Consider the following 10,943-nt stretch of genomic DNA (forward strand, 5'->3'; position numbering starts at 1 on the left):
TAACCTCTTAACCGCATTCTACATCAGATTATTTTCTCAGTTGAATTTGTATAAACGTTATTTTTAAAATTAGTTATTCTTTTTTGTCATGATGTCAAATATAATTGTTTAAAAATCCCAGGATTTAGAACTTTAATTATCTATTCCTCAGAATATTGTAAATTTCAAATACGTACTTAAAATGTATCCGTATGATATCAGTTAAATTAATTTATCAAAAAATCTAAAGTAGAACAATTTTTTTCTTTAATTATTGAATTATCCAGAAAGTTCGTGCCGATGTTGAAGGAAAATTGAAACGCAGAAAATTTTAATTTAATAAATGTATATTAAAATTTAAATTTTAGTCGGCACGAACTTTCCGGACAATCCAATATGTTCACATTGCAATTTTATGTATATCTCGTATACAATTAAAAAGATAAATTTTTAATCGTTTAAAAATTATTTTTAAAAAGTAAATCTTTTGTAATTCATTCAGAGAGAAATGGTATGTGGGGGTACTGAGGACACAATCAATTGGGTGTTTTCGTTTTGAACCGTGCTCCACGATCGAGGATGAAAGAAAGCACGAGGAGGGTAAATTGGAATTCCGCGATGCGGAGGATCTGTTGGTTGAGACGAAGAGGGCATGGTGGAGTGCGAAAGAAGAAGGAAATCGACGGAGGAAAAAGGATAGAGAAGAAGAGTAGGGAGGAGTAGCATCCAAGGAATATTTACTGCCATCTTCTCCACCACTTACCCACAGATTCACTGCCTGAAGTTGTAAACACCTCTTAACTATATGGAGATAGTATCTCGGTTTCCCTCCTCGTGTGCCCTAAACTGTTACTGTGGGTGTTGCGACTATCATTAATTAGATCATCATATGATTGCAACATGATTTTTCTTCTTTAATCCATGTATCTTATAACTTAAACACAATTCGTATACATGAATTATCTATAATACGGAGAGACGGAAGCTGTTATATTTTTTTTTATGTAAATCAATTATATAATACAATAGCATTGAACATAAAATATCACAGCTAAAGTATTCTCATTTTATATCGTAATAATCATTTTAAATTAAAGTACAATATTGTTAAATCGACTTTCTACTATTTAATTTGCATATTGTGTATGTTATATTTGTTAACGCTAGAACGACGATCGATGTGCTGCCGTCTGCTTGTAGTTTAGCATTCACCTGAACAAACGGTTTACATATTCATCAATGCTTGGATCAACATTTGTCGCACGGCAAAGAAATTTCGCATTTAAATGACCTTGCCTTGTGGCAAGTTGAACGCGGCATGGCGGCTTCTTGTTCATCGTGAAAATGTGACATTTCGTACGTGTATCGAGATATGTCGCGATTTATATGTTCTGAACTTGACTCGCTTTCAAAACCGGTTTTGCGTTCTATCTTGCTTGATCGCGGATTATTCAATCGATAACTGTTTCTAAATTTATACATACACCTACTGAACTTTCAGCAACACTTTAAATATAATTTATCAAAGATTCAAAAAAATGACATTAATTTATTGAAAATATGTAATACTATCAAATATTTCAGAATAGATTTAATATAATTACTACATAAGAATATTGGAACACATATTTACTATTTCTCTATAATATAAAAATATGTTTACTGTACATCTACATTATATACTACATATTACATCTTAAAACATTAATGTGTCTTTAATATAATTAATTTTGTGAATATAAGAACTATGTGTCTCAAGGGAAATTACGAAAATAGTTAAATATAATAAATAATAGTCGTTAGCATCCATATTTTAATGAGATTATCTCTCATCTCGCAAAAATAGAGCATGCTTTGCCAGCTAAGAAACGGCAGCAGCGAAACAATGAGCTGATGCGCTCTCCGTGGCTGTAGATAGTGGAGACGTGGAGATATAGAATGAGAGAGACAAATAGAAGGAGACGGTGAAACCCACTAAATCAATACTCTGCCATCGCTCCAACTCTGGCTCATCCCCTCACCTACCCCCTTAGCCCACCCCCGAGTCGTCAGCCCGCTTCTCTCTCCCGGCGTCCTCCTTCACCAGCGTTTCTCGGTTCCGTTCGTTCCACGCCACCCTTCGTTCCACCCCCGTCACGCTCTCGAAGCGAAACTTCTCTGGCTCCGCTTCCATGGGTTACTCCCGCAGAGAGTTTCCTCTACCATAGGGCTGAATTCTCCCTTATGTGTCAGTATAATCTACCCGATACTCACGAGATGTCGGTGACGCGTGAAAAACGTATATTCGTATATACATTACACATACGCATTCTCTCATTTACAGCTATTTTGTTTATTATTTTCTTGCAATTATGCTATTTTTTTTTGTAAGAAAAACAACAACAAACATTGGATGTTCATTTCTGTAATCTTTAAAATTTTATGTTTGTTTTGTACCTATATGTATTTTTTATGTTGAGCAAAAATAAAATAGAACATTTTGTTTATATATATACATACAATTACTACTCTACAACAATTAGTTGGATACATAAATGTTCAAAAAGTTTATATAATTGATCTATAAGTATATTCAGTTTTATATTTTGTAATTTTAAAATGCAATTCTCATAAAATATTTTAGAAGCGACTGTCGACGAGCTTCACTCTGCACGGATAACGGAAAAGCGATATCGCTACGTTGGCACGTAGACTGCAGATCCAAAAAGATACTTGCATGGAATTTTAATTTAAGACTACTTGAAAACGATGAAAACTCTAACAATTTTAAACTCTTTTGTATTCTGTTTTTATGTTTTGTTTTATGTTTTGTGATAATAAAATATTTTGTATTAATTGCAATTTTATTGCAGATAATATCGAAATCATAAAGATTAATAATCATTCACAAAATAGCACAATATTTTTCGTACAATGATATTTTCTTCATATTTTCAGCAAAATATATATTGAGCAATTTTTTACGTACAGCTTTTTGGAATCTGTAAGTCTACAGCTATGCATTTTTTTTTAATGTTTAGTTATGCCAAAATTTGATACGAAATACGAATTCTATCTTATTTTGCTCTAGAATACGAGAGGAAATGAAACACCGATCAATTAATTATCGAATATGAGATAGCAATCAAACTTCATTTCTTCAATTATCACGAACTCTGTTTATTTCACGCGGATATGACGCACATCATCACAAACTAGGTCATATAATTCTAGTAATATACATTTGTATGACTATTCTGAACCATTTGCAAACGAATGCTGGGTATATCTACGATTGTGAGATCGTACAGCTACGTACGTGGTCTATAAAAGAAGTAGAAGGAGGAAGAAATTACTGATTGTGAGAAGGGGCCTGCGTATGGGCGTTTGCGTGTATGTGACTGCCCAAGACGAGAATACAGTAGTAGTCCCAATGCGTCTGCAATCGAAAGCTAACTGAACAAATAAATGGTTGGCTGCTTCTTACTGCTGACGATGTCGTCTCCGCTATTGATGGCAACTTCATCATATCCTGATTTATAATGTTGAGAAAGAATATATATACAGCAAATTTTGTCTATGTAAATTTTTTCCAAAATATTATTCTTGTTATTAGTAAAATTAATTTTTGAAAAATCATTCTTCGAAGGTACAGTAATGTTTAATTATATAAATTATATTGGTTTTTTTAAATCGGGTTTGTCGCATATATAACATAAACGGATGTTCAATAAGTAGCTCAAGATTTCGATTAATAACCAAGAAAATCTTGCTTTACTTGCTGCTTTTAAAAAGAATATCAACAAAAAGTCCAATTACACGGCTAGCAACTCCTGCTTTGTTTCACGGCCACTGCCCGTTGGTTTATGCCTTCCCTCTCTTTATCTACTTCGCTGCCGTTCTTTAAATTTCTCTCGTTGTTTTTCTTTTCTTTCCTACCGACGTGCGAACTTTTGCTGCCTTGGTAGCTGCCTAGTTTGTGATTTCTCGATGTTACAACGTTCTCTTCCAACGTTCTTAGCACTCTCTACAACTTAGTGTCTCGTTAATTTCTTGCGATCCGTAAGACGATTACCGCACTCGTCCGAAAATTTAGCGTTTTCGATGTCCCTTAAATCTCTTGCAGTAAGTTAAACTTGCAGCTCAGCGTTCCGAAAATACGTACATACATCATAGACTCGTGTTCATTTCTTATATATATAGTTTTTACTTGGGAATATAATTTTGAAAAATTTTGGCATACAATCATTTATCGTATAATTAATTTTAATTGTAAATAAGTTATTCCTTTTTAAGCAGTAATCTATTTGATTTTACGATTATGATGATAATATAAGATTTAATTTATCAAGTATGATTAATATCCTTGTAAATAACGTGTAATAATAAATAGTACTCGTATTTTGACGGAACAAAAACCGCATTTAATATTTATAACGTAACATTATTTGTATGCGCATTTTGTGTTCCGTATGTTTCACCGCAGCGTGCAATAGCTGTTCAGACTGCGTAACGTCATCAATTACCATGTTCCGTAATAAGTCGTAATTGAATAATTAAATTCGTCAAATTTCAATCGGATTTGTTATTCTTATTGACAAACTACTACTATCATATTTCGTGATCCGTATAAAAAGACATTTCAGAGTATCAATTTGAAAGATAAACGAATTTTCGTGGCAAGTTTATTATTTCAATAATAAAAATAAATAAATATTGTTATACGGATAATATAAGCATAATCCAACTAGTGTATGTTTCGCTGTCATGTGTTTACAACGCATCATTCTTCCGAAAAAATATTTGAGCATTCCATCCGAGATCCGATTCGATGCTGGTAGTCGTCTGATAGGATTACGACTATCGTTGAAAGATTGACGGTCGAATCCGTCAGCCGTTTTCTACAGCATGGACGGATTTTCTGCAATTTTCTCTACGGCCTTCGGCACTGTAGGCCGCGCACGTTTCGAGGTTCGAAAGCTCGGCATTCAATTCGAATCGCGTACATTTACAGTTGATGAAAGCTTGAATGAGTGGCACGTGAATGCGCGTGAGCATGGTGGTATCGGTTAGCATCAGCGATGCTATTTTTAGCGTTTCTGGGGATTAAAATTAGTTGAACGAAGAAATAGATTTGTGATAGATATAGTTCTTTGAGTTGGCTCTCTCTCAACTGAATACATGCACAATAAATTAAATGATTAAACGTAATTCAATACCTTGACGAAAACAACTATCGTATATCATCCTATAATACGAAGATAGAAGACAAAATATATTATGTCCCAATTTTAATACGCATTGGATGTCATCCTCACTATCATTAATCTTAAGTCTACTGTTACAATTCTAAATTAGGACATGACTTATCTACTTGTTCCAAACGTAATAATGCAAAATTTAACACTTTTAAATTCATTCAGCATTTCATCTTCAATACTATATATCAAAATCGTCTAGTTGGAATAACGTAATGAGACCGTCGATAAGGAGTCGCAGTCTACCCGGTCTATTATTCTTGTTGACGCGAGAGAGAGAAGCTGCGTAACTGTATATATGGTATATATGGTAGATAGCCTCGAGAATGTCCCGCGGTGCCCCTCGAGTCTACCCGTGTCCCGAAGACGGACGCAGGGGAGAAGGGACTTGGCGGTGCTGTACACAACCACCACCGACGCTAGATCACGGGGGCGTCAAGAGAAGCGAGAGCAGGCGATAGGCCAAGGGGATACGGGTGTATCGGGGGAGTGAAGCTTAACGCATGTGCACAGGGCGCTTCGCGTCGCGGCGCTCCGGTCCCGCTGGTCGGAGGCTGCGAAACCGAGCGGGCGGAATTCGCGGATCAGAGTCGTCGCATCTCTCGCTTAAGATATACATCACCGCGGCACCATCCGCGGTTTTCCATGGGTATCGGCGAGCCGAGAACCGTCCCGACGCTGGCCGACACGCATCAAGCCGCGGTTAGGACTGTCAATCGTGGACAAGATGCTGCGCTCGGAGTACGCTCGGTGACGAATGATAACGTCCGAAATTACGATCTTTCGTGCGACGCGACACACGTGCGATACATCTTCAAGTGCGACAACGAGTCCGGAGAATCTGTCGTGACAAGACAACCGTATTCCGATTTGGCACGACGATCGAATATCAGTTAACAGAACCTGAAGAATCGATGTTTATTTTCTTGGTACTGTCTTTAAGAAGGCTTCCAGGATTATTCTGCTTTAACGCAAGCTGAAGCGACATATTAACAAGATCATCGAATGACTAGAGGAAAGTGTGATATCGTGAGAAGCTTCTCGCACATATAAACATTCTCATTTATTGGCGATCCATACTTCTACTGTTTCATCATTGATTTCCGCGTTATATTTTAAACACTAGAACGCCGAAAAAATTAGTTTGGAAGCTCGACTTCATAGTAGAACCAAAGAAATGTTCCAAGTTCTACGTTTTACATTGTAGATCTTAGACGTTGTGACTCTTATAAGTCGATATTGAATTGCAGCTTATTAAATATAGTGCATTGTTCATCGGCTTTGCGCGAGCATTCTCCTCGTTATGTCGTGAAGAAATCTATCGAGTAATTCAAGCTTTTATCAGCAATTTCATCCGAGTGAAAGAGTAAAATAGATGAGAATAATTTCGAATGATCTAATCCGCCTTATGTTGCGCTAAGTCGGTTGCTCGCTTATTTTTTATCGTTATTCATCAGCAAACAGCTCTATCTAACAAACTATTGCGATTGGCAATATCTTCTTAAGACAATCTGAATACGTAAGAACTTGAAGCTATCATTGCAAGTCAGAGTATCAAGTAAACGTTCCAAGTATTTCGTGTAACTCCTCGAGTTCGTAGGATTGTGTGCAAAGGTATCGTGAAGGCAAAGTGAGGAAAGGGTGATGGTGAATGGACTCACATGGTTACTCTATCCAATAGACAGTGAATCTGTTCGAAGGACACATGGTTCGTCGACGGTGTTGGATTTTTCTGATCCCACGCAGTTTCCGATTGTACCTGGCTCGGTGACTGTTGGCGAATCTGTTCGCTCTTCGTGGACAAAGACTTCCAAGAAGGTGGTGTGCGAAGGGAAGTACCAGCCACGACGGGGCCCAGCGCCGGGGCGGAGACAAGGCCCCCGGTGCAGGGAAGAAGCGAGGCAGGGGAAGAAATCGAGTTTAGCGTAGCAGCAACGGCCCTGAAACTACAGGGGAGAACAACTACCCCCTTGAACAGGGGGGAAACTAAAAGGCGACCTCGCCGACGGAGGCGACGGAAAAAGAAGCGACGGAGGTGAGCGGATAGTTAAATGGTTTTAACTATATCTTGAATCATTATTAAAGATTAACAATAATATCGCAGGAAATAATTTTATTGAAATATCAATTGTAGTATGAATTAAATTTAAGTGAAATTTTAAAAATAAAGAATGTAATTTTTTTCATGTTCTATTTAAAAAAAATTTATGATGTTAACTTTTTAAACATAACAATTCGGTATAATTCAATAATTTAAAAAATCAAGAATGCTTGAATACAAATGGTCTAGCTTATTACCACCAAGAACATTAATTTTCTATAAAATGTATATGTCAAAGCAAATAATAAAATTATGAAAGATAAATTATAAAACATGTAACAAATGACAGTAACATTTTAATTAATATCGAATTATATAGTGTATAAAATGCTTCGAGTATCACATTACAAAACTCATAACAGTTGATCAATGATTCTGCCACAATTCGTTATTCATTTCCGCGTATTCATCAAAATTTGCGTGACTATTGATAAAACCCATGGACGACTAACAAAGTAATATCTTCCAATTTTTTCGAGAAATTTTTTTGGCTTCCTTTTCATTGTCTAATTATTTTATACTAAATTAAGTAGAAGAAAAAATATTATATACTTTTAGGACTTTTAATTATGTATATATTAATATATTATTATGTATATATTAATAAGTATATAATTCTCTGATTTTGAAAAAAAAAAGATTAAAGAAACAAAAAGAAAAATCTCTCAATTATAATATCCAATTATGAAATATACAATTATTCATATTAATTTCATTTAGTTCTCATTAATAAACGAATCATGTCACATAGTACAACAACCAATTTTTATAAATGTATATATTACGTTAAGTAAAATGAACTGAAATAATTTGTAAACAAAATCAGTTAGTCGAAGATTAGGTTTTTAATAAGATTAATGATGTAAAATTACGTTTTCTGCGAAAGCCCTGATCAAGTCATGTATGAAGCGTGGAATATATCTGCACCGCTTTGTTTGAAACGTTTGGTAATTCGCTAACCACTCTTAAGTATAATTGATGATGCAGTAGATTTCAAGGCGGCTTGTGCGGTCAATGCAAAAAACGCAGATTCCAATATTAACTGCAGTTTATCGAGTTTCTTATAGCGGCCTGACTGCCGGTCCTTTAAGCATTTAGTCCTGGCATTCTACAATGCGCCTCAATTTCGTTTTTCTTCTGGTACGTACAAATTTATCGACGTGTCGATCAGATATTTTCAAGACGTATAGTACGTGAGAAATTTAAAAAAAAGTCTAGAATATTTTCTTTTATTTTTTATTAATTATCTTTTATTAATTGGCCTAAACAAAGAGATTTTTATGATAGTTTTTTTTAATATTATTACGTCGATATATTATAATTTATTATCTTTACTTTTTAAATGCTCAAAGATATACACCGATTTAAACTTGCCAGTTATCCTATACATTTACATATATTATTTCGAAATAATTTAGTTTTTATAACGAAATATAACGTAATTCATTGATAAATAATGTATTATAATTCGAAAATTATACTGATTTTCAGAATTTATTTAAGACGTATGTATAAAATACTTATCTATTTCATTTAAAATTAAAATTTAATGTAAATGGCTCTAATGAATAACCTTTTCAAATTAAGATAATAGGATTATCAAGCCTCGCAAGATGTCGATAGCTAAACGAACTATTTATTAATATTGTAAATACAATTATTACAGTGAGATGTAAATCTAAAATATTAGTAACAAACGTTTTGACCCTTTAAATATCGGTCATCATTAGTGTAAATTTGAAACTTGCTATCTAATTATCTTTCAAATATGAAGTGCCTAATCATACATACAAAAAATTCAATTATTTAAATTAGATATCGTTAGCATGTATTTTTTATAGGGCTTATCTATTTCACTTGGAAGTACCTAAGTAATATAAATATTAATTGTGCAAATTTGTTTGATTTTTCTGAAAATTAGAAGAAAATCGTACAGAACAAATAAAAGTCAAGATCAGTTAGTGGAGTGCAAAATTAAATTAATTATATATTTAAAATATTAAAAATATATAATACAATCAATTTCTTATTTATAATCGAACATGCATCGACCTAGGAAAAAATAACGTCAGCAATAACTAATATACGACATTAATGTGTTTTTTTCTGTATCTTCAACTGCCGACATTGCGATATTTCTCTCACTGTGTTATTTTTTCCGCTGAAACATCGGCGTCAAAAAAGGGCTTGGGGTTCTACGCCGATAGAATTCTTATCCCTAAAAGCAACGACGCTGGTTGGTCGTGGTTCCCCTCGCTCGTATTACGTCCCTTCCGTTCACGAATGAAGGGAGGAGGAAGAGGAGGCAGCCAGTTCAGCGACAGGCAGGGGGATCGTCGAGGCAGGAAATGAAGGGAGTAGTCTGGGGTGATAGGAAAATTTGATGGAGGGTGGCAGAGTGACAGGAGGAAGGGGGAGGGGAAGGGGACGAGGGAGAGGAGAGGAGGGCTATCAATGACGCGTTAGAACACGTCACGCTGCGCAATGCATCTGCCGCCATATGCCGTCATATATATTATCCTGGCGATACGTCAATTCGGCCGCTGATCATTATACTGATTACCGCAGCACGCAAACTATTCCGCATGTGTGGCCGTTCTCATGAGTCTGTTATTAATAAGCACAGTTTAACTTTCGATATCGGGACATCGATGAGCAGTCGGGTGAGACGAATCACTTGTATTCAAATAACTTCCGTACTATGTGTTGATCTCATCAGTCAGTCGCTTAAGATATAAATAAGTTTCTATATCTTCTTGAAAATAAATTGTCTAGTCGAACAGTTAAGATAATTACTATTGAGAAACAAAAAGTATAATATTTTAAAGAAATGTGAAAAACGAAATACGCACGGGAAGATCTATAGAAGGACACAAAAAAAATAAATTGCAAAAGGAAAAAGAAGAGACAAGAAATGCGGAAAAGAAAAAGTTCGGACGAATACCAGCCTAAGTCATAAATTTTGATATTATGTACGATGCTTTGGTTAGCTAAGAAAAAGGGAAAGAGAGAAGAGACATAACTTGCAACGTTGACGCAACCAACAATGTTCTCATGAGATTTTAACTTTCTTTTTTCGGTCTACAATGACGCAAAAGTTTCCCCGATTTCTTTTGGACAAGTAGGAATATAAAGGACGAAGTTAATATGAAAGAACAAGCTTTCATGTATCCTTTGACCTTGCTCCTTTTCCCATTTCACTTCCGTGCTATTGCAGTCTAAAATCAATGAGAATATAATTCACAAATCTCATAAATTTGCTCGTTATTAATTGAGGAGAAACGAAACCATTAGTAATTAATATTGAATTGATACCCTATTTATAGCCAGACAGAAATGATTAAAAAATTTACATTAATTATATAAAATTTGGATTACATACTGATATTATTATCTGTATAAATTAATATAAAACAATATTTTATTTGAATTAACTCTTACAATACAAAATATAATTTGCCCCTCTGTTCAAACATGGATCACTAGAATCCGTCCATTTTTTTCACCTATTCAGAATGGTTTTAAAAAATCTCTAAAAATTTATTTTCAATTTTCTAGAATAAATATTAAAACTTCATTTTGGAAAATAATAAAATTTATAATATAATATAATTTATAATTATTAA

The sequence above is a fragment of the Atta colombica genome, unplaced genomic scaffold (assembly GCF_001594045.1).
Source record: "Atta colombica isolate Treedump-2 unplaced genomic scaffold, Acol1.0 scaffold344, whole genome shotgun sequence".
Classification (NCBI taxonomy): Eukaryota; Metazoa; Arthropoda; class Insecta; order Hymenoptera; family Formicidae; genus Atta; species Atta colombica.